The sequence below is a fragment of the Podarcis melisellensis genome (genome assembly GCF_964234715.1).
Source record: "Podarcis melisellensis genome assembly, chromosome: 4".
NCBI lineage: Eukaryota > Metazoa > Chordata > Lepidosauria > Squamata > Lacertidae > Podarcis > Podarcis melisellensis.
In genome coordinates this window covers 73,134,937-73,157,880 of record NC_138531.1, presented here as the reverse complement: position 1 = coordinate 73,157,880, position 22,944 = coordinate 73,134,937, and the positions used below count along the sequence as shown (strand labels likewise).

The window sequence follows — 22,944 nt, the reverse complement described above, 5'->3', positions numbered from 1 at the left end:
AGTCTTCATTTTTTAAATTGCGTCAGTGGCAATAAAGGTCAGCGCCTCCCCCCATTCTTACCATCTGTATTCATTATTTCTGTCCCCCGCCTCCAAGCTTTCTGCTCTCCACTCTTTTCCTGTTGTGTACTAATGGAGGTGTTTGTCATGAGAGAGGATGCATGTAAAAACTGCATCTGCAAATAGATGCTGTTTATCTTAGGAACCTGTGAGAGGAGACAGAAGGCTATGGAAACACACCTGTCATAAAATTGATCATAAATGTTTACAAACTATTATTCATAGGTAGCATACATGAGTGAATTGTATACTTTTGTAAAAAGAAAAAAACCTAAATGAAAACTATCTCAATATAGAAATGAATACAACATGTGGGGGTATGTGTAGGGGACCGTTGAGTAACCTCAGAATCTCCTGTGTCTTCTTCACTATATTGAGGCCTTAAGGTACAATCCTATATACCAGCTAGCCAACATGATCCTCTTTTGTGCTGCTGGGATATAGCTTCCATCAGCCCACAGAGATTACAAAGTATGGCAGTGATATCTGGAGGTACCTACATGATTGAGAGTAAGCTCCATTATAGGATTTACATTATTATTATTATTATTATTATTATTATTATTATTATTATTATTAATATTGGAAAAACAGGGTAAGGACATTGTGGATTTTAGCTGCTAAGACAACACAAAGCTTGTTTCCACATTATAGAGGCTCTTTGCCATAGTCTGAACTTTTGTTGTCTCTCTACCCTCTTCCCAGCAGTTTTCTCCCTCCACAAAATAAAAGGTTCCTGTGTTTTGGAATGTAGGCACCTGACTATATCTAGAAATTTCAAGTGCTTTCTTCCTATAGAGGGCACAAATTGTCAGTTTTCCTCTTTAAAGTTGCCATATTGATACTACATGGGACAGTGGGCTGGTGGAGAAATCAACGTGTCTTCTGTGAGACCTCCATCACTTTGGAATTGCAAGGCAATTTTGAAAAAAATTGACTTATATTAGAATAATAATTCCCACAGTCCATTTATTGGGGGGGGGGGATTTAAGCTAGGCTAAGTCACATGAGTTCAGTACATAATGAATAAGTTCCAACATGTTGTAGGTCAGAAGTAAAATACTTCCCATTTCTGGAACAAAATGAAAAAAAGAAAGGAATTGGTCTTACCATTTCATTCTATAAAATGGGGACAAATAATATATTTTGCTGAAGTCAATACTCTCCCTCAGTTTGTCATATCTTCTGTGCACACTGGATGTAGTCTATTGGAGGGACTATTATCATTATATTGTCTTATTAAGGTGTTCATTTTTATCATTTTGTATTCATTGGAGGTAATTGCTTTGTGTGAGCTGAGCTGAAATTTTCAGGTGACATTTTCATGAGAAACTTAATGAGATTTTCCCCCCAACAATGCCTTCAAATGATTCTAGGTCTTCAGCATTGTGGACAATGCAAAATGCAGGTGCTCCTAACCACTTACGCCCTGTTTAGGGAAGCTTTTAATGTTTAACCGACTATTGGATTTTAATATTTTGTTGGAAGCCGCCCAGAGTGGCTAGGGAAACCCAGTCAGATGGGCGGGGTATAAATAAATTATTATTATTATTACTTACACAAAAATCAATCTTTATGGTGAGCCACACCGCTGAGAACCTGTTGGATAATTTCTCCTTGCCTGGAGAAATTCAGTAAAATTGTGTCCCACCACCACCATTATTTATCCGGCTGCAAATATGGTGGACATTTTTGAAATGACATTTTTGCACAGTTCTGATGTACAGTGTTGATTTTGTTAACCTCCTTAAACATTCTAAAGGAAAGGCAGAGAAATATAATAATGTTATTATTTAATGTTTATTATTTGACATAATAATTCTGTAGAAAATAGGAGAATGATTGTTAAATAGATATACTTCTTAAGTTGCTCAGCATTACGAATTTTGGTTGGCCAGTGGCTTATAACTTGCCCAATTAAGTAGCATTTATTTGCTAACAGTTTATTAAATTAAGGATCAGCCACAAAAAATAATTAAGTTTCAAGAAAACATAGAAAAATGGTAAAATAGCCCTAGAGTGGTTCCTCCTAGTCTATTTTCTCCTGTGCCAACAAACTGAAGTAATACTCTGCTCATAAATGCATTGTGTGGAAGAAGTCCTTGGACGTAGAGTTTACTTCTAAGTAATATAATTAAGATTTATATGTAAGTCTATCTTTTGAAATTATTGTTGTTGTTGTTTGAATAATGAGGGTAAATGTAATGTTTCTTAGTTCAGAACAATTTAGTTTTCCAGGGCCTGAGAAGCAGTTATCATGATAACTTTAGTAGGCATGCAATTATATTATGGCTGACTTGTTTCCTATTCATTTTGCAGACTAGAGTTTAGTCTGTAGCCAAGCTTTGTACAAATTATATATTTCCATTTCTCAGCTGGGCTGAAATCCTATGCCTTCTCTTTGGGAGTGAGCTGCACTGAACATAGACTTACTTTTGAGTAAACATGCAGAAGATCAGATTGTGAAACACTGAAGCCTGTCCTACAATTCAGACATCTGAGAAGTACTTGCAGAGGGTTTTATTTATTCCAGAAGCTTTTTTTTAATCCACATGAATAAATTAAGTCCAATCTATTATGGTGAAGTATGGCAGTATTATTTATGTTACTTTACAGATTGGGACATGAGGTTCGGGATGACATGGCCAAGGTCACATAGCATATTAGTTCCTACCAAGAGTGGTTATTTGTTTGATATATGTAAGCAAGACAGCTGGTAGAGGAAAGGATGGGTAGATAATGACATGTTTGGGAGGAGTCCACAGGGCAGTAGTTGAGCATCTGCTTTGTGTGTAGAAGGTCTCAGATTCAGTCCCCAGTATCATTGCCAGAAAGGGATGGGAATTGAAATCAAGGGCCTCACTTTCAGGAATTTCCCCAATCTGAAACCCTGGGAAACTACTGCTGATCAGTGTAGGCAGTACTGAAATAGATGGACCAATGGTCTAAGTATAAGGCAGCTTTCTATGCAGGGGCAAATGTATCAATCCCTGACTTAAATGCAAAATAAGACATGACTTTCTCCATGACCTGGGACAAGGAGTCCTTACCCTCCTTTATATGATAGCAAGTAGTGATCGCAGCCCGGCATGATCACAATCCATGCCTGGAGTGAACTTCCAGCCCTGCCCAACCATTCAGAGACAATACTCCATCCTCCTCTGGCCACCCCAGTTGCTGGGAGGCTTACTGTGGACATATTTAATTACTGTATGTTATTCTCTTGTATGTTATTGTCAGTGTCCTGATTTTTCTTGCGTATCATGACAGCCTTAAAAAGGCACACTGCATCTATCCTCAGCCAGTGAAGTGCAAATTTTATATGAAATAGTATATCTAGGATCTTTCAATCTAGAAGTAAGGTGATGCTACATTTGAATATATTTTCTGGTTCCATTGTGTTACTTTCAAAAGAAATATCTGAAACATAAAAATAATGTTGGAACTCACCGAAATGAGTTACTTTTATTACTTTCAACCAGTATTGTATTTGAAAATCACATTACAGTACTACTGTATCTTTTCTATAGCATTGCCTGCAAATAGGTGCCCCAGTTTCAACAGCTACAGACCTGCTTAAAGTGGACCAATATGAACTAGGAGAATAGTACATGATGGAAATTATTCTTGCAACTAAAAAATGAAGTGTTGCGTTTTCTTTCCACCTTTCAAGTGTTGGCTCATGTTCTTGCAGGTCGTTTATATTGCATGAAACTCATTCTGAATTTTGCCCTCACGAAGTTGGCAGTTGACAAATACTTGTCCCCTTTGCTTATTTTGATTTTGGGTGCTTTTTTTGCTTTGCTGCTGTTGCTTCTGGAAAGTTAAAAAAAACAAACCTTCTGCATCATCCAGAGTATTAATTCTTACCATGTAAGGAGGAAGAAAATAATGACTCCAGTGCTTGGAGCAGACACATTGCCATTCCGGTCCTTTGGGCGGGTCCAATATTTCCATGCTGGAGTGTAAAAATATTTCCAGGCACTAGAAATAGCCGCTACCTTATGATACTACCTTTCAGAAGCCAAGTGACTTAACAGAAACAGTGATTTTACTGACTGCAGACCAAAAAAAATGTCTATAGTAAAAAGTTGCCTATGCTTAGTCATTTATTTGCTTTAAAGAGTCATGTTACTTCCCAGTGACTCAACTCCTCCTTGCAGTCATTGGGAAATTTAAAGGAAGAAAACGCTACTGACATTCCTGTAGTATAACAATATTGTCCATTGTAAATTCATGCCAGATAGGAAGCGATGCATTAGCGATGCATATCTGTCAATTCCCAGGATGTTTCAGATTTTTGAGGGCAGTTCAAATGAAATGGTGAAGATGCCATAGCATGTTGTGGCCGGCTGGCCCAGTGAGAACTTGGATTCGGAGCTGTTTGTTCTTAAACATGAGCAGTAGGGACAATTGGGGAAGGGAGCTCAATGGCATATAACCTGGTTTGCCTCTTTGAGGAAGAACATATCCAGCCTAAGGATTTCACTTGGGGAAAAATAACAACTTTGTCTGCAGTAGAGCCAGTGTGGTGTAGTGGTTAAGAGCGGTAGTCTCATAATCTGGGGAACCGGGTTCGCGTCTCTGCTCCTCCACATGCAGCTGCTGAGTGACCTTGGGCTAGTCACACTTCTTTGAAGTCTCTCAGCCCCACTCACCTCACAGAGTGTTTGTTGTGGGGGAGGAAGGGAAAGGAGATTGTTAGCCGCTTTGAGACTCCTTAAGAAGAGTGAAAGGCGGGATATCAAATCCAAACTCTTCTTCTTCTGCAGTACATGTGAATTCATACAGAGTTGACAGTTTAGGACTGGATGAGCCATTGTGCATTGCTTTCCTGTTAACTCTCATTTTATCATTTAAATTGTATGTCTGTCACCTGGCTTGGTTTGATGGTTATAAAACTTTCAAGGAGCAGCCTTTTCAAAATTCTTAGAGGTCAAAATGAGAAGGGGGGAAAAATATGTAAAATGAGTACAGTGGTACCTCGAGTTACCAACGCCTCAGGTTACAAACGCTTCAGGTTACAAACTCCACTAACCTAGAAGAGTTACCTTGAGTTGAGAACTTTGCCCCAGGATGAGAACGGAAATCGTGTGCTGGCTGTGCAGCAGCAGCAAGAGGCCCCGTTAGCGAAAGCACGCCTCTAGTTAAGAACAGTTTTAGGTTAAGAACGGACCTCTGGAACGAATTAAGTTCGTAACTACTGTATCTTATTTAGAATAAAAATTGTTGTTGCTGTTTGTTGTTGTTTACAAAGTAGCTTACAATAACATATATATTTTTTAAAAAAAACTACAAAAGAATGGGCCGAACAATCTGTGCTGGATGGGTAGGGAGATCAAAGGGCAACACTGCATTCAGAGTTCCAGTTCCAGCTGGGACAGCAGCTTTCCTCTTTTTTTCTCCTGGGGCTTATGGTGTGTGTGTATATTTGATACTACTTCAATTCCCAATGAGATGGAAAGTATTTTGGCCATCTCTAGGTTATTGTAGGCTGAGGGCCCGATATGATTGTGTGTCAAGGAAGCAAAGGGGTCTGTATGCAGCAAATTCAAGGACATCCCCCAAAGCACCCACAAAATACCCTGTTTTAGCTGCTACTGCAAGCAGGAATACCCCCAGCTGTAGTGCTTCATCCACCAAGTTATCCAGCAGGGGACCTCTAGGGCAGATGTTCTGCCTTGTCTGTGGAGCTACTCTCTGCTGGGAAAGGGTCACTTCTGCCTTGCCCAAACCCTGTCAGCCAGATTTTGGCAGCGGTTTAGGGCTGTTCTGTAATACATTAAACTAAGCAAAAACGAAACAAAACCCCACAACAGATATGTAAAAGCAACATGCAAAATAAACAGATAAAAAAAAAACCCTTTACATGTGAACATTAAATTTGTATGAATCAAACATGCCTGAGTCTAAGATTGGAGTCAGGCTCATCTTATTAATGTTATATTATTAGTATCTGTTATAGAATTTTGCTCTTAACTGCATTCTTGCCCTAATGGTCTGTATACCACCAACAGAATTTTAACTGCTCTCTTGTTGATTGATTCAGTAAACAGTTATTTTGACTTCTTGGCTTTTCATCATGTCAACGTGGCCTTCTTTCCTTTCAGCTTGGTTCCAAACGTACTTTCCACTGACAGGAGCCTTATTCACATGAACAGAGCTTGCATCCCTGCTGTACTTTGGTATTTTGGCTGACCATCTCTACTCTATCCTCCTTATTTGCCTCCTGAATCCCACAGTTTAAATTGCTTAATCTACAAATACTGGCTAACTAGATATGGTTTTGGATTTGTACCAGATATTACTCATGCACTTTAATTGGCATTGTGAAATATATGAAGCCTCAGCACCAGTACTGTCGTCAGCCAGTTCAAGGTGCCACAGTATAGGAAAGTACTGTGGCAGGGTGGAACTGGAATTACGCTTGTTATATGGAAGAACAAAATTATCATAAAAGTATTTGTTGGCCCTAAAGTCTATGAACTGGTAGCATTATGACCATAGAAATTTCATTTTCATTGTATATGACCACATGTATTTGAGCATTCATTATCTTAAGTGGAAAAAGTATCGTTATGGCAATGTTGATACAAACTGAACTGAATGTTTCCGAGTACAAGTTACTCACTAGTACTTTGCGTAGCAAAAAAAACAGGTCTGTGAACGAGAAACAACATCGTTCAAAACATATGTTTTTCATACATCTAAAAATACTTCTTTAATAGCTTTCAAATGCATTTGACAATAGAAAGTCTAAAATTAATTTTCCAGGGAAAATCTTTTTTGAGGAACACAGATTCAAAGTAGTCCTTTGACTTGGTATACTTTTTTGGAGCCAACAGGAAGTGTTGGGTGAAATGTTGTGGCTTTTCCGTTCTTAGTGCAAGTTTTCTTCTCTGTTTGTTAGTTTAATGTCATATTCCTTCTTACCTTCCAAGTTTCATCTGAATTCTACATTTAAAGTAGTAATTCTCACATGTGTCAGGTGACTTTGATCCAGAGAGTAGTAGTGAAGTACAAATTGTCAGACCAACTACCTCTGAATCATTTAAAACAATGGCAAGATTCACAGTTGTGTAAAACTTAACAAACCTTTGGATAATTGCTTTAAATTATACATTTGCTCTAAATCAAGATTTTCCACATAGCAACTGTGTTGGTAATAATTACTGTAATTAATTAATTATTGGTATTGCTCTCACTTCACTTTCTTATGCAGGTATATTGCATCCTATGATATTAAAATCTCGGGTTTTCTCTCTTCCCTTCTGCACCTCCTCTCTGAATGGCAATATTCTGGATTTTCATTTTGCTGTACCTGTGGGTCTGCTGCTTTTTCTGTTCTTAAAGAACACACACAGAAATCCTGGCTTGTCTTTTTGCCAGGTGACAATTCTTTATGCTTTCTGTTAAATGAATTAAATTAGATGATGAGATAGAATACAACATCCTGTCACAAGATTGTCTTTGTGATTTGTGCAAACAGTTGTGCAAACGATCCAATGTGGCAGAGGCTCTCAGTCTGTCACAGTTTGGCTAACAACTGGGAACATGGAGTGGATAGATTCAGTTCCTGAGCTGCCAGTTGCCTATTCTTACATAGAGCTCTTCCTTTTCTCTCATTTTAGATTCAGCCAGGAGTCAGAATGTCCACTCTTGGCCAGCTGAAGTATAGGCAGCTGTGTGGCAGCTGCAGATGACTCAATCCAGCATGACCCCATTGGCAGTCTGTGGCTGCTGGACAGGAGGAAGGTTTCTTACACTTCCTTCCTCCTAGGGCTGGAAAGGGAGCAGCCTGTGGCCACCCATTAAGTGATTGTTAAACCTGCCGAAGCTAAAGGAGGCTCTGAATTATCTGAAGGAGCTCTGCCGAGCAATGGCAAGATTAGAGAACTCTTGCCTTACTATGAAACTTTCCTCCTTCTGTTGAGTCATCTTCCTTAGCACAGCAGCAGTAAAACAGATATATTGGAACATATTTAAGACCGAGTACCATGATCCTTCAAAAGGGGCAAGAATAGCCCAAGAAACTCTACTGGCAGATTGGTGCTTTCTTGCTTGAACTATTTGGGGAATATTTGGGTGTAGCCTTTCAGCCTGAAGTAGCTGGCTTTTATAAAGAAGCTGCAGGCTTCTTGTCCATCCCACCAAGCACAACTCCTATAGACAATATTTCTCCACAAGCTATTCCTGCTTTGCAAGCAAAAAAAACCCCACATGATATAGGGTCACTTTTGGCCAATGTGTGATAAGCATTTAGTGTTTAATCAGTTTACCTTGGCATTAACTTTTGTAGGCAACACAGAACATTTTCTCTTGTTTTTTCTAGGCCAATATGGTTTCTCCCTCTCTGCCCCACTCCTAGAATTTGTGGCCCCAAAAATTCTAATCATCTATACTTTTAAAAGGCTTCTCCCCCCCCCCCATTCTCTCACACTTATTCCGGTTCTTTCATTAAAAATCAAGTGTATTATACTCAGTTTGGTAGGTTCCGGTTTAGTTGCCACAGAAGATCAAAGCTGTAGTGGTAGATGAATATGGGGCATGATTTGACAGCTTCATTTAGGTGCTTGCTAGGACTTGCTTTGGCCCAGCTGTGTTTTTCCTTCTCACCCCCCCCCAATTATCAGCTCTTCCCTATTATACAATGCTTTTGACTTTTCCCCAAGTTGGTGGTGTGTGTGTGTGTGTGTGTGTGTGTAGTGTATTTTTAAGTCAGCTTATGATGTGGCGACATGTTTCTGTGGATTTAGGCCAATGCTTTAAAGTGTTTTTAATGTAATCTATTTTTTTTTAATCTTGAGTTGCATGCTCTGCCACAGCGGCACCCAAAGTGATATACAACATCAATGGCAATTTAACTGTCAGTTGTTGTTAGCTGCTCTTGGTAGCCAGAATTATTTTAAGAAAATCTGACCCCAAACCACAGCTTGGCTCATTCCTAATATTTGAAATGAAAACGCCTTCCTCTGTCGCTCCACTTGTTTTGCTCCACTCAAGCAGAAATGGATATAAAAATAAAATGTTTAAAACAAACGTTTTGAAATAAATTCAGACTTGCTGCTTTCGAATATTTGCATATTAGAGTTCCATATCTTTTTCGAAAGACCCTGTTCTACTGACAAATTAACAGACTATCAATTGCCCAAGTTCAAGCTTCACTTCATTTTAAATGGGTAAAATTACTTACTCAAATTACTTGACAATTGATTTAGGATCAGAGATAATTTTGATTTTAAAGGTGGATGCAAAAACAACATGCAGCATGAGAAAGAGATAAAGACTGGTGATGATAGGATTATGTTCTTCAGTCCACATACGACTGTTAATTTCAAAAATTTAAAATAATTTTATTCCACATTACTTTAGATACCATTCAAATTTCCGAAGCAAGTAACTTCCATTTCTTTTTTTTTTAAATATGAACTGTCAATCAGATTCTAATTAGTTACAGTTGGCACAGCAGCTCATGGGGATCCAGCTTAAGGGTTTGGCACACTTAGAAGAAGAACATAAAACTATTGTGCCGGATAAAAATTTCCTTGGTCTAGCTTGCAAAAGAGTTTTGTTCCTATTTAGGTCAGGGAGATTGTCATATTTTGGGGGTTAGTTTGATTATTAGTTTGCACCACTGTTGGGAAGGATCCAGGTGTCATCCTTACTGCTGCTTTAGCACAAGCTACCAACACTATTGAGTCTGTAAAATGTATATAGTGCTGTAGTCTAAACCACTGAGCCTCTTGGACTTGCCGATCGGAAGGTTGGTGGTTCGAATCCCCACCACGGAGTGAGCTCCCGTGTTCTGTCCCAGCTCCTGCCAACCTAACAGTTCGAAAGCACGCCAGTGCAAGTAGATAACTAGGTACTGCTGTGGCAGGAAGGTAAACAGCATTTCTGTGCGCTCTGGCTTCTGTCACGGTGTTCCGTTGTACCAGAAGTGTTTTAGTCATGCTGGCCACATGACCCGGAAAGCTGTCTGGGGACAAACGCCGGCTCCCTCAGTCTGAAAGTGAGATGAGCACCGTAACCCCATTGTCACCTTTGACTGGACTTAACTGTCCAGGGATCCTTTACCTTTACCTTTTATATGGCCCCAGACATGTTCTGTAAGGACAGCTGAAGAATATTTATGCAGGGAGGTAGATATCACGGGGCAGGGTGAGATTCTGAAGTGGCCTTGGAATAGGGCAAAACTGCATGGAATGCTGTTATAACTGTTGGGACTTACAGCCTGCATGATAGTAGCTAAAACAGCAATGGATTCTGCAAGGGTGGCCCCAGTCCTAAATATGTTTATTTGAAAAAGAGTGTCACTGAAGACATTAAGATTTAATCCCAAACACTTTTTAAAAAAGCAGTAGCTGATGAAATTGTGCTGTTTCATGCATGGCATTTTCCCTAGAAGTGTGTATTCTGATGCCAGCCACAAGCTTCCCAGTGAGCAGACAACTGTATATATGTGAGCAGACGTATATGATATTCTCTGATGATCTTTCGCAAATGCTACTGCAAGGGAGAAAAATACAATTGCAAATGACCTGTTTGAAACTAATATAAGCTCAAGAAATCTTAACAAATGTCTGTTTCCTGATGCTTAAAAAAACAAAAAAACCAAGAAGAGAAATTTGAGCTGGATGCACATCTTGGTTCTCCAAAGAGAAACTGTTTAAATAATGTATATTCTGTAGAGGAGTAGGGGTTGCCTGAAGCCTATTTATTAGTTAATAACCTCCTCCTACCTCCCAGCACTAATCTTGTAAAGATCCTGATTTAATAAATCCAAGAAATTATTAAATAAACTAAGTATTTTATATTACTTGTCCTCTTTGAATCCAAATTGCAATACAACAGAATTACATTTTATAAATAACACCTTTCGTACTAGCACCACAGGGCATGGTACAAAAGAATCTAAATAGAACATGAATGCTGTAATCAAATGCAGACCCCAGGAAGGCAGATTGAAAAGGCATGTTGCTGGTTAGAGCAACAGACAGGGTAAGTATAGAGGGTCACAGCAGAAAAGTTGGTTTCAAATACAAGTGCACAATAGAATGAAAATTGTTTGCTTTCCTATTCCAAAACATGACTGATGCCTCTCATCTAAATGACCCAGTTTTATATATACAATGATTTAGGAAAGGGAGTTCAGGGACATAGGGTAACCTTTGTATTTTTCTTCGTCATTTTCTGTCTTCCTTCCTTTAAATTATAAGTGAACAGGGGGCTTTTTCTTCATGGGTAGATAAATCGTATCTTCTTGATGGTGGTTGTGGGATTCCTTGGTGAAGCTTCTTTCAAATCCTTCCTGGCCCATTTTGGCCAGGGCAGGAGAGAAGGGCAGCTTTCCCCTTCCCTTTTTTGCCACATGCCTTTTCTAACATCGCTCAATAGGTAGAGTATAAGACTCTTACTTTCATCATCAAGCCCAAGGTAGTATTCATAGGGTTTCCAGAAAGTTTCCCATTCAAACACTGACCAGGCCCAGGCATGTGCCTTCAGACCATATCCTGTTAACTGTTTCCCATGCAAATGAGTGCAGCAAATCATTAAGAAGGTGAGGTAACATAAGGTATTTCATTTAAAATGCAAATATTTTATCTTGGTGCTATAAATGTCTTGATAAAAATGCAAAGCTCTTCCATGCTCTCTGTATCTATATTCTGGTAGGTAAAGTCCATAGTTCATTTTGTTTCAGTTGGTTATACCTGAAGAAAGAACATTCTGCATGTTCAATATTCTTAAAACATATTTTTCAAAGAAGTAGACAGGGCAGACTTAAACTTATCCTATTAATACATTTCTCCTATTCTTTGACACATAGGAAACTATCTCTACCAAATATTTCTATTAGGTTCTACTCGCTAATGGCTCCCTTGCCCTGGTTACCATGAAAGTTTGCTGTAGCCTTGAGTTGTGATATTATTGCTGTTACTCAGTTCCATGAGGTGAAAAAAGAGTGCTTGTTATAATAAAAAGAGGCTCTAATTGTTGGGTCATGAGTTAGTGCAGTGCAGAGTGTTTCATTGTGAAATATTCCCAAATCTGGTTTTTGCTATGTAATTTTGGGTCAGATTAAGGGGACTACTGGTAGAGCATATCCTTTGCATGCAAGAAGAGCCCCAGATTCAATTCCCGGCATTTGCACTTAAAAGGATCACATCAGATTGCAGCAGAGGAAGAGAAAGGAAACAGGGATATCACATCAATTCTTTTGAGGCACCAGCTGCCTTTGGTTCTCCCAGATCCACCACTTTGCAGCAGCCATTTGAACAGGTTGTAGCAGAGAGAGAGGAGACGAGCAAGACTGTTTTGCGAGCTCTACTGAGAAGCCAGGTGCCTTTAGCTTTCCTCAATCAGGCTGCAGGAAAGAGAAATATAGGAGGCATGGAGTGGTTTGCTTTTCATTGAGCTATAAGCTGCTCTAGAGCTTTTTTGGCTAAAAAGTGGAATACAGATGTGTTGAAATGAATAGCCAGAGGTGTACATGCCTGAAAGACCCTGTAAAGCTGCCACCAGCCAGAGGAGACAGCATCGAGCCCTGTCAATGAATAGTTTGACTTGGGATAAGTCAGCTTCCTATGTTCATGCGACAAACCATTAATATGTCATAGCAAGTATATACCAAAGGTACTCAGTGTTTATTTATTTCAGTTGGGGAGGAGGGAAGAAAATGAAATATTATTTATTGATTTTGGAACCCAGCACACCTTAACAGAAAGCTTTATGAGGCAGCTCAAATACAGTGGTACCTCTGGTTACAGATTTAATTCGTTTCGGAGTGCCATGCACACCCCGAAAAATCCATAACTAGAGGCACCACATCTACCCCTAAACCTGAAGTATGTGGCTGTAATCCAAATACTCCGTAACCTGGAGGTTACGCAACACGAGGTACCACTGTATATGAAATAAGAAAAAGGCCCATAACAAAAAATTGAGAAAAACAGCATCAAATCATGTTAAAAGCAACAGGAAAAAGCAACAGGAAAAAGCAACAGGAAAAAGCAGCAGTTCTAGATGCTTTCCAGAATGCATTAAAGAAAGCACACAATGAAGATTTCGAGGGAGAGCATTCCAGAGACAAGGTGCAAGGCACAATAAGTCCCTGTCCCTTCTTACCAACTACCCTACATAGTCATTGGAGTACTCTGAGCAGCACCCTGTTTATGGCCTCGGTGCCACTGTAAATTAGGTATAGGAATGCTTTGCAGTGATGTGGAGATTATCTGTGGGGTTGTGGTGACCATATTCCATGCAGAAAAACAGCCTGCAGCACAGAGCATCTGTCATGTGGATGTAATTCCAAGGAGCCCCCACCTGGTGACCATTTTGTGTGCAATGAACATATGTGGTGGTGCTTACCTCCTGCTGTTTAAGATAGTTTCTCTGGGAAGGTGAAATTATGGGCAGCTAAGTGCAGCAGAATTTGCACAGCCGCTTGAAACATAAGCACAGTCAGTGCACTGCATATATCCAAAGGGCAAATGATTATCGGTTCCTAGTTTAATAGGACAGATCTATCATGTATCATGTATCGGTTCGAATCCCCGCGGCGGGGTGCGCTCCCGCTGCTTGGTCCCAGTGCCTGCCAACCTAGCAGTTCGAAAGCACCCCCGGGTGCAAGTAGATAAATAGTGACCGCTTACTAGCGGGAAGGTAAATGGCGTTTCCGTATGCTGTGGTGGCTCGCCAGATGCAGCTTGTCACGCTGGCCACGTGACCCGGAAGTGTCTTCGGACAGCGCTGGCCCCCGGCCTCTTAAGCGAGATGGGCGTGCAACCCCAGAGTCGGACACGACTGGCCCGTACAGGCAGGGGTACCTTTACCTTTACTATCATGTATCATAAATATTGATGAAGAACGCATGATGCTGCAGGTGACACAAATATTAAACTATTTACAGTAGTTTTCAAAAAGGTATGCAAGTTTTAAAGGGCAGAATTTTCTTCCTTGTTACTCACTATTGTCTCTGGCCATTAAGATTCCAGGTATCCACATGGTGATCATGTGAAGAAAGGAAATGGGTCTCATTTTGTAAATGAAGAACTGGAAGACATAAGGCACTTAGCTCTTTTTGGCAAACTTTTTACTCTGGAGTTGTCCTGTTCAAACCAATGGTACTCAATTCAGAATTAATAATAATAATAATAATAATAATAATAATAATAATAATAAGATGATTCAGGATGGCAAATCATGAGTTTTCTTGGGGGAAGTGGGAAACTGGTTGGGGAGAATTTACCCCCAACCCTCAGGCATGCAAGGGCAATACTTTATATGCACAATATTGTTTTTCTGTTGACGGTAAAAGGGTTAGGATATATTGAAAAAGCATTTGTAAAATGAGCACCCCCACAAAAAAAACCCCCACAACCCAGCAGTGTGTGTGCTAAATTACTACAATCTGAAATTGAAGATTCAATCTCAACCATGTATGAAGGGACATCTTTATGCTAAGCGACTCTTTCTGTGGCCTTGTGTGTATTACACATACATCTCACATATGTTTTTAAAACTGTCTCCAAAGCAAATACAGTACCTAGCGTTGAGCTGTTTTATGGCTTGTTGATTACTTTTACTTAATTAGGTGTGAGCAAACTGGTCTAATGTTGAAGAACAAATCCCCTGAACCAGTGTGCAAACAGTGCAGATAAGGGGGGGAAGATAGGGCCTTCTAAAGCAGTCTGCTGTTTTAAAGGTAGATGAAATATTTAGTGGCACCAGCAGGAGAAAATGAAATATGAGATCTTGCATCCCAAGTTATTTGTGACCTGTTAAAAGACAAGCTGCAAAGCACCTTTACCAAATTAAAACTTTGAAGAAGGGCACAAATGGGAAATGTCAGCACGCTGAAGGAACGTGATTGCCCTCCTGTCTCTTATTGTTATGTGAATTGGAGCTGTGACTGCAGCACCATAGGTGATAGAAGAAATGACATGATTCTGATTCTCTTTTTAGCATGTTGGAATCCCAAAGAGGGGAAACAATATCTGTCTTTCCCCTTTTCCTTTAGTTGTCATCCTGGAAAGCTATCTAGGTTTGCTTAGCCAGCATGGTGTAGTGGTTAAGAGCGGTGGACTCGTAATCTGGTGAACCGGGTTCGCTTCCCCGCTCCTCCACATGTAGCTGCTTGGGCTAGTCTCACTTCTCTGAAGTCTCTCAGCCTCACTCACTTCACAGAGTGTTTGTTGTGAGGGAGGAACATTGTTTGGAGATTGTGAGCCGCTCTGAGACTCCTTAAGGGGAGTGAAAGGCAGGATATCAAGTCCAAACTCCTCCTCCTCCTCCTCCTCCTCCTCTTCTTCTTCTTCTTCTTCTTCTTCTTCTTCTTCTTCTTCTTCTTCAAGAAACTCTGCACTGCTCTGATTGTGTTTACTTTCTGTGACCTCCATCTATAACACATTTATTTGGAAATAAATCTCATTGTTACTGTTTGCAGGTAAGGGCACTTCCAACAGAGCATGTTGGTAGGAGATCATCAGTCTGAATCAAAGTACCAATTACTCATGAGCCACACGTTTGGAAGTAGAGGTCACTATGCCAATCACTGCTAGTTTAGGTGGACTAATTGGATAAGCACAAAAGGTCATCGCCACCAGTGTGGTATAGTGGTTAGAGTGTTAGACTCTAGGGAAACTAGGGTTCAAATTACTGCTTGGCCACAAAGCTCACTGGGTGATATTGGGCCAGTTACTATCTCTCAACCTAACCTCCCTCACAGAATTGTGAGGATAAAATGGATTTTGGGGTGGGGGTGGGGAGGAGAACCATGTAAACTTCATAGAGCTCTTTGGAGGAAAGGTATAAATAATAACTTAATGATGTCCTCAAAACCGTACCATAAATTTTATCTTAATTTTGTCCATGAATGATTTGAGATGCATTTCCTGGTTACCTGCTGGCATAAAGTGCTTCCAGACTCATGTTTACTCTGAGAGTAGTTCTCATGTTTCTTCTGCATCCACACAGCATCATTGGCATAAAAGTGCTGTCTCACATTTCTTTCCTATTTAATCTGGATTTGCCATTTTTCAGGAATATCTGATAAATACCCTATTGCCAATGGCCTGATCCATAGCTGAAAATGTACTGTATGTGCTTAGAAACACAGTTTTCATAACTTTCTTAGCTCCAAACAATAAGACAGCAATTGCAATAATGCCATGGATGGACCAACATGTCATAAAATTCCAGACACAAGTCTTCTTACTTTTTAAAAACTTTTCTTCACGCTTTGGAACTTCAGAACAATAGAAAAATGTGTAATACATGTTGCCTTGTTAGTATGATGTTAACCTGGTTGAGCATCATAAGTGCAAGAAGGACACAGATATAGGCAAAATGTTAATTAAATAGATGAGCACCAAAATCTGAAGAAGAGTTGAAAATAATTAGAAAACCTGCTTCCATTCTTTCAAAGTCTGGTCGACCCAATAGTTGCTGGTATCTCACTGCCTGATATTCCTCTTTCTGTTTACACATGCTCTATAATAGTAAATAATAAATACTCAGAATGTCAAGGCTGTTAATTTAATTTTATAGTGTTTATGTATATTATACACAAAGGGCCAAATTATATTTATACCCATACAAAAATTATTATTGAGGCATTGTAAGTTCAAAATCCACTTAGCCTAATATGAACTTTCATTTGGTAGCATTGGCTCTATTTCTAAGTTCTGAGGTTAAAAATATTTTCTCAAAACTCAGTTTCTCCTACTTTGGGTTCTTACTCATTCTTCCCTCCAGTGCTTTTTAAAGAACAATCATCAGTTTTTATTTCAGTGAAGTAAAACTTGGCTCGCTTGTACTGTATATAAATTGTCTCCTAAGTTCGGAAACGTAATGATCCCAATCCAGCTAAAGTTAATTGTGCTCATGGCCCATTAATAACAAGAGGATTTGTTAGCCATTACTCCCTTTTTCCAGTGTTTCCATGGGATAGTCAAGATTAACTTTTGCTTTATCAGGGTGGTATCAAACAAAGGGTAAAGATGAAATCTCAGCACCTAAATTCTCCAAGACTGTGTTCTCCTTTTGCTATGGATACTTTTATCTCATGCAACCTAAGGATGTTTTCAATCTGCTTGGGAGGACAGGACTAACCGCCTTGCTCCTCGAGAATGTGAGAATCTTAAGTTGTTTACAATATTATTATGTTTATGTTTACTTATACCCCGCTCTTTCCCCCTGACAGGGACTCAAGGCAGCTTAGCGTTAAAAATAATAATTAGAAAACAGTTAAACATTAATAGAAAATATGATCTATTAAAACATATAGATCATTACAAGAAAAACATCACCGTACCAGCCCTTTCCTTAAAAACGGTCAGGGTGAAATAGCATTTATTTGGACTCGCTGATGGTAGTCTGACTACCTGCAGATAGCTCAGCCCACACTGGGTAACACGTTGCTCATATTAAGGGCACATACTAGGAACAGAAATTATATAAGGTCAGGTGGGTCCCTATGAGTTCCTCAGATTACCTATTCTGTGCTTGAAAGTGCCCTCCTACCGTTTGTGAAGGTGGTGCTGCAGAGCGGTGGAGGTCGGCCCAACAGTTCATTCTGCTTGCAAACTACGCCACGGAATAAAGTGGTTGGTCCCTGTTGTTCCCAGTACAAGATCACTCCCGCAGCAGCAGCTTTTAGTGTCCTGCCCTACATTCTCTATATCCCTGACCACCTACATATTGTGTACCTCCTTTGCATGTTCTAAAACCAGTACCGTCTGCACAGTTCTTCCAAAGCAGTTGACATTTAACCACTGTGCTTAGCCTATACTTATCCCTGTATTCAAGCAATTCTGAATTGTGACTGAACAATTGATACATTAAAAAATAAATAAAATTCCCCGAGTGGCCGGATTTGGATATGGGAAGGGGGAGGGCACGTTATCAATACTATCAATACTTTCTATAGTTATCTGTCCTCTCCTGTCCCTTGCCTTGAACTTCACAAGTCCTAGATTGGCAAAGTGGAACTTAAATGCATTCATTGCTTGCGTGATTATTAGTTCTAAAGCAATTAAGCTAGTAGGCTGTTGAATTTGGACAGTTTGTTTTCCTACTGAAAACTGCATGAACCTCCCAGCATTGTTTGTTTTTATAGTTTCTTCCTTTCTCTGTCTCTCATATACACACACTCTTTCTTTCCTTCTCTCTCCCCCCCCCCCCCCCGCTCTGAATTTCAGAGACGCTGTTTCGAGAGACACGGTTGCGTCTCTGGTGTTGTATAAAATGCTCCATCAAGAGGCAATAATGTACATTCCTCTGGCAGGACAGAATGGGCTTTGCTTTTTTTCTGTTTATTTATAAGACATTTCCTCTAAGTTAGTGGAAGTTTGATCGTTAAGAGGCTCCAGTGATTTTCCTTCCCACCTCTCCCCTCCCTAAGTTCTCTGCCTCAGCACTCCCTGTGGATCCTTGTGAACTCAAAAAGCTGAGGCAGGCGAAGCAGCCAAGCCTTGACACTCTCAAGAGGCAGAGAGGCTCCTTCGTCATCACTTGGAACAGGAACTACAACCGTGGTGGTGAGTGATGAGGATTCAGACATTGTGATGTGGCTGCAGCTAATGGTGCTTCCGAGGCAAAGCAGGAAATATAATATTTGTTTTGTTTTCTTATCACACTAGAGGCTGAAGATTTTAGCAGCTTTTACAGAGCTGAGAAAGCTTTACTCTACATTAATTGCTAGTGACAGACCAATCAATATTGTTTAGGTTGACTTTAGCTTGCAATGGTGGGTTTTCCTGCTGTCACCAGTGGGTGTCAGCCTTGGCAGTAGCTAACAAGGTGCTTGTAGGAGACACAAGTGTGCTGTTGGAAGGGGTCGGGAAGAAGAGAAAATGTTAAATCCTTCACTTGGATTCTTTGTCTGGCAACTTTTCATGCCTGTGTTTCTGAGCATTTACATTATGCTCTGAATACCTGATTGCCCAGCCAAGCAGAAAAGGAACTCTCCGGTGAATGCATAGTAAAAGAAAATGCTTCTATAAAAGCAACCTTTGGGAATAGGAGGAAAAAGTAGTTCGTTTATAGATCGGAGTTCCTTTTTTTTTTTTTTGCACATGAAGGGTTTTTTCAAAAAAATAAAATAAAATTAACTCTTCACCCTTCTGTTCTTTTTCCTTATAAGATGATATGAATAATTCACACGTGAAGCTTTGTGGGAATCTTCTATGCAGATACACGCTTGGCACCTGTATTTCTCCCTGCAGGTTCAAAAGCAGATGGAGGAAGGGATTTTGAGTAGGAAAAGGTGAGAGGGTTGCACAGCCGCTTCCCCTTTCACCTGCTCATCCAATCGAATGTGCCGCCTGCCGTGCTTGCTTGCTTTCTTCTTCTTCTTAAACACTCAAATTTTGAGTCTGATACATGTGCTAGTTTTGCAACATCTAGTTTGGCCCATAAAAACATGTTCAGACCTATAAACGTTGTGAAAACTTAGAGAGACATAGCCAAACCTTAAAAAATAAAATACATGGAGTGATTTAATTAAAATGCTTATTCAGAGGCCAAGCAATTAAAAAATACCTATTGCTACATAGAAAGCTGCCTTATGTCAGCTAGTCCAGCTAGCTCAGCATTGTTTACTCTGACTGGCAGCAGACCTACAGGATTTTTTCTCATTCCTGCCTGGAAATTGAAACTGGGACCCTCTGCACCTAAGGCAAATTTACACCAGTGTTTGCAAATGTGGAACAGGCAGGACAAATTTCATGTTATATTTAGCTAAGGGGGAAAATACAGTTGAAAGGGAACACCTGCAGTCTTTAAATATTTTTAAATATATATTTTAATCACCTTGGACTAATGAGACAGAGTAGACTGTACTAGCTAGGTGAATGAATGGTCTTATTCTAAATATGAAGCACTTCTTCTGTCTGGAAAATACTTCTGAATGGATCGTTTTCCTGGAAATCATTCCACACCATGATGTCTACAAAACACACTCAGAGACAAGGCAGTACCACCCAAATTCAAAAACAGTTATTAGTTAATATACGTAAAACCTATCATCTATACAGTATGGTTTTGCTATGTAAAAATATTATAGATGTCACCAGTGCTTTCTTTTTCTGGGAGTATGCAGGGGTACGCATACCCCTAAACATTTTGTGAATCTAAGTTTGGTCTCATTGAGGGGCAGTATTTCAATATGAGTCGGAAAATGAGATACCCCCCTAAACATTTTTTTAAGGGGGGGAGCACTGGATGTCACTCAGCACAATGAGTGCAACTGCTTCTTAATGTGGGTTATGCCCTAATTGCACCAAGAAAATAGTAAACTAATTCTAAGTAGTATATACCATTTTTATTGATGCAAACTGTAACCAGTATACAAATGCTAATTTTATGGAAATTCTGAGTTCCGCAGCTAAATAATGCTTTGTGAATGATGAAAGAGGCTCTTGAGAGAGTTCAAGGGTTTCTCCACTAGTGCCGAAAAGTGTATACATCAGATAGTGGAAACAGTACGGTACAAATTTTCTGGCAAATGACACATGGTTTATTTCCAATAGGAATCAGTAGAGTTTTGGGAAATTTTAATAATGATTTATGACCTCCTGTCTTTTAGCATTGTGCTATCTGTAGGTGAAGACACACAAAACATGTTAGGTATACAGATTTGGTGTGAACTCTCATTCACTGCCTTGAAACAAATGCCCTGAAATGTAGTGAATATGTGCTCCTTCAAAACACTTCCATCAAACTGAAAATGTTGCTTCTCTCTTTCCCTAAGTTATTAATGGGCATGGAAACAAGTAGCATTGAATCTGCGTCATGAAAATAGGCTATTATTGTTCTGTTTTGTTCAACCACCTGAGGTTAACTGTTTCTCTCTGCCATTTTTGTAGCCAGGGAGCCCAGAAAGGTAGTATTTTCCCCCAATTTTTCATATATATTTCATATTATGCTAATGGAAAGTGCTTGGTCTGTCCATAATTTTTTTTAGAAACCAAACAAAATTGTGATTTTTAAATGAGTAGTGCAATTTGCTAGCTTGGTCCCATCAAAATATTTGGGGGAAGTTAGTTCAAAGGCAGGTTTCGGTCTGCCATCTTTATTTAAATTGGTGTCTGACATCCCAACAGTGATGAAGACCACTGCTTTCACCTTGGGAACCCTCATGCTGAGTTTGGCAACAGTCTCTGAAGAGGCCACCAAACCTATCCCCCAAACAGGGGCCATCAGGCCAAGTCACATTTCTGCCATCATTTGGTTAACAACGGGTGTGGCATGAGAGGATAGCAAGTGTGGTGGTAAGATTCAAGGACAATCCCCCCAAAATAAAAATAAAAACATTTCATTGTAGTATAGTATAGTATAGTATAGTATAGTATAGTATAGTATAGTATAGTATAGTATAAACGGGGGTTTTTAATAAAAAAAATAGAATATGTAGCTGACTTGTTTCATACTTTCTGGATGTCCCATGATCATATTATAAAGTAGTAGTGTTCTGTGTTACAAAACAAGCATTTCTTTTTGTTTTCCAATGTATTTCTTATCAATAAAAAATTCAGTGTGATGCAAGCAAATTTTAATTCCCAGAGGGAAAAAGTTTGGTCTAAACCTCCTCACAGGGTCACTATCTATCTATTTATTTATTAAAAGGTATACACAACTTTTATTGTAAAAAACTTCAAAGTAGTTTACAAAAAGATAAAACAATAAAAGTGAGAAAACATACAAAAGTTAAAATACTAACACAGATTAACAACTTTCTTGACATCTGGGTAGGCTTGTCTGAACAAGAAGGGCTTTAGCAAGCACTCAATAGGCAGGGAGTCCCAAAGTGCAGGTGCTGCCACAATAAACAATCAATTTCTTACAAATGCAGACTGTGGCACCTGTAGCAGTGCCAATTCCACCAATCAAAGCAGTTGAGTGAGAACATGTGGGGTAAGGCAAGTCGACTGGTCTCAAGTTGTTAAGGGAATTATGAGGATAAAAAGGGAAGAAGACCATGTATACTGTCTTGAGTACTTGAGGAACAGGTGGGAGATAAAACCTATTATGTCAGCTTGGGCAAGTATATGGCTGTGAAACTGTTTTGCTCTTTTTATCTTCTTCTGTGTAGTCATATGTTTATTGTGTGTGTATTTTAACAAGCTTAACTTCTACCATTAACTTCTGGTGTGTAAGCGGGGATTCTTTTTTCTTTTTTAAGAGCAGCCTTACATGCGGAATCATAAGCTGCCTTGAAACTCCCCTGAGTTCAGGGGAGATCCTCATAATGCTTTAATGATTGGTACGATAAAATAGGCTAATAAATGCATCTAATAAGATACCCCCATAGATGTATTATTTGCTTTTATTTTCCTCTCTGCATGTTCTAGGATTTTCTATTATGATCCCATGCTAGCGTGGGGTAACGCTGCTGGCAAAACAAAGTCAGTGCAAATTACAGAGGAGCTGTGTTGCTGAAGGGTTGTGGCAGTATACTTCAGGGCACATGTCTCGAGTTCACCAAAACATGGGTATCATGCGTGCCGTACGTCATTAGATGTGCTTTCCAGGAAATAAGAAGCATAATCATATGTTGGGGGAGAATGTTCCTGTGATACACTCTGCCTTAGCAAACTGTCATGCAATTTCTCCCGGCCGTGTATATTACACAGTAAAGAACAGGAACCCTGCTGCATATCAGAAGGTTGTAATTTCATTTAGGTATTCTATTGGCATGGTAAACTGCGAGAGCACAGCTCAAGTGGCTATTTAAATCATAGGAGTTTTAAGCTGAAAATACCGCCTAGCAGTAATTGCCCTTTTCTTCAGGGTTGCGTTGCCCATAGGCATGTGCTTAAAGTTTTCCACTGTCTTCCTACAAATAATAAATGGCTTTAGTAGGCAGAGTGGTGTGATTCTCCA

The 22,944-nt window shown here is 39.6% G+C and overlaps 1 protein-coding gene across 24 annotated transcripts in view; it reads left to right on the top strand.

The window, feature by feature from the left end:
* The window catches only part of ZBTB20 (zinc finger and BTB domain containing 20), a 463,068-nt gene that overhangs the window by 259,236 nt on the left and 180,888 nt on the right, over positions 1–22,944 (top strand). The window contains exon 6 of one of the 24 annotated variants that reach the window (XM_081908433.1): positions 18,464–18,599. The exons of the other annotated variants lie outside the window; for them this stretch is intronic. The gene's annotated coding sequence lies outside the window, so the exon portion shown is untranslated. The remainder of the gene's footprint in view (positions 1–18,463; positions 18,600–22,944) is intronic. 24 annotated transcript variants of the gene reach the window in all.